The sequence below is a fragment of the Pinus tabuliformis genome, chromosome Q (genome assembly GCF_031772625.1).
Source record: "Pinus tabuliformis cultivar Carrire ecotype Pingquan chromosome Q, CPIR1, whole genome shotgun sequence".
NCBI classification, from domain to species: Eukaryota; Viridiplantae; Streptophyta; class Pinopsida; order Pinales; family Pinaceae; genus Pinus; species Pinus tabuliformis.
Window position 1 is genome coordinate 807,547,886 of NC_142296.1, and position 2,500 is coordinate 807,550,385.

Below are 2,500 nucleotides of genomic sequence, written 5' to 3' on the forward strand. Positions count from 1 at the left end.
ACTCGCCAAGATCTTACAAGATTTTATAATTGAGTAAAATATTCGCCATGCCTGGTGAGAGATTCGCCAAAAAATTATATATACATATTATATTATTGATAAAATCGCCTTCCATTTTTCCTATATACCATGGAGATTCGCCCATTTATTATATTTATAAATTTAGGGGGGGTTCTTAAAATTTTCCCTGTTTCCACGTATTACCGAAAAATCGGCCACAAAACTGAATAGGGGCAACCCCCCACAACAAATGTAAGGCCAAGGGGCAAAAGGAGGAAAAACGCATGAGAGAAAGAGAAACAAAGGTGTCTAACCCCCTCACGGGGGGAGGCTCGAACAGAGGACAATCTCCCCCCAGCCCCACGCCCTCGAAAAAAGGGGGGAAATGCATGGGACAGCGATCGAGAAGGACTAGGGTGGCCACCCCGGGAGCTCGCACTACTTTTAGCCCTTCCCCGACACTAGCCCACTACAATTCCCCCTTTTCTCTGTAGAGCTAGGGACCGAAAGGAAGAAAACAGGGTAGAAAACAAAGCACAAGCCTCCCAAGCCCCGTGCCTTCGACAAAAGGGGGGAATTGAAGGGGACGACGATCGAGAAGGACGAGGGTGGCCACCCCGGGAGCTCGTACTGCGTTTTGTCCTTCCGGAACACCAATCCACAACAATCCCACCTTTTCTCCGTAAAGCTAGGGGCCACGAGGAAGAAGGGAAGAGAACAACAAGAGAGAAAGGGATATATCAACCGTGGCTACTGGCTCACAAGGGGAGGAGGCTTCAAACAGAGAACAAGCTTCCCCAACCCCGTGCCTTCGCAAAAAGGGGGGAACTGCAGGGACGATGATCGAGAAGGACTAGGGTGGCCACCCTGGGAATTTTCACTGCTTTTCGTCCTTCCCGAACACCAATCCACAACAATCCCACCTTTTCTCCATAAAGCTAGGGGCCGAAAGAAGGGAAGAAAACAACATGAAAGAAAGAGAGATATCAAACGCGTCCACCGGCTCACAGGGGGAGGCTCAAATAGGGAACAAGCTTCCCCACCCCCGTGCCTTCGCAAAAAGGGGGGGAACTGCAGGGGACGGCGATCGAGAAGGACCAGGGTGGCCACCCTCAGAACTCGCACTGCTTTTGGTCCTTCCTGAACACCAATCCACAACAATCCCACCTTTTCTCCGTAAAGCTAAGGGGCCAAAAGCAAGAAGGGAAGAAAACAACAGGAAAGCAAGAGATATCAAATGTGGCTACCAGCTCACAAGGGGAGGCTCAAACAGAGAACAAGCTTCCCAAGCCCTTTGCCTTTGGAAAAAGGGGGGAACTGGAGGGGATGGTGATCGAGAAGGACTAGGGTGGCCATCCTATGAACTCACACTGCTTTTCGTCCTTCCCGAACACCAATCCACAACAATCCCACCTCTCCTCTGTAAGGCTAGGGGCAAAAGGAAGAAGGGAAGAAAACAACACCAAAGAAACAAAGATCCCAAGAAAAGAGAGAAGCTCAATAGCACGCCGAGCAAGATTTCCGCTAACCAAAAAGAAATCAAACAAGGCACCCAATCAAAAAAGCGTCCCACCTCTTCACACCCTCCCACATGCATTCATCACAACACCCTTTCCAGCTTTACAACATAGCAAACAACCAAGAAAATAAATCACAACCCAAAATTGACCAATAAAAAAGATGAGGGCCACGATGAGACCAGTGTCTGGAGCACGTCACTGAGAGGCAAACAGCCCCCCCAACCCAGCGGCACAAGGCTTCAAACGAAAAATAGACTGCTTCCCATAACACAAACCCACCCCGCTATTGCACCCCTTCGTGTACAAAACACCCAACAACCTTTCCAGCGAGAGAGTCAATGGGGGTCAAAGAATCAAACTCCAAAGAGGAGTTGTCACAGGCCAACACTCAACGTTGGAGAAAGCTGTGAGCCACAAATACATCGACGGTGCAAGGCCACTAGAGAGAGGGACGTTCACAAAGCGCACACCACGAAACGAAGAAATGACGCGAGTCCCACAAAAAACCCACAATCCAAAGGGAGGAACAAAGACACAACCCGCTACTTCTTTTTCCCTCAGAAGGGGAGTAGCTCACAAGAGGACGAGGAATTCCCTCGACGGCAAAGGCACGAGATAAGATTGCCACCCTCATGCCCGTCGGAGGGGAAAATTGCGATCTCGATGGAGCTCAGACCGAGGGATGGGTTTTTCATTACCTGGACACCCAACCCTTCCGCGAGGCCATGTCGAGGAATGGTCGGGAGGGACTAGGGTGGCCAACCCAACGAGTTGAACCACTCTTCATCCATCCCATACTTGACCGCACCCCGACAATCTCGCCTCACGGAAGGTTTGAGCTACCAGGTGCATGCGCAACCACTCTATCGACCCAACCACCAGCAAAAAATCTCACCCAAGCAACACATCAATCGCCGCCGCCTTTTCGAGAGAACCAACTATGGAAGCCCACACCCTTGGCCCATGCCTTCCAATGAACA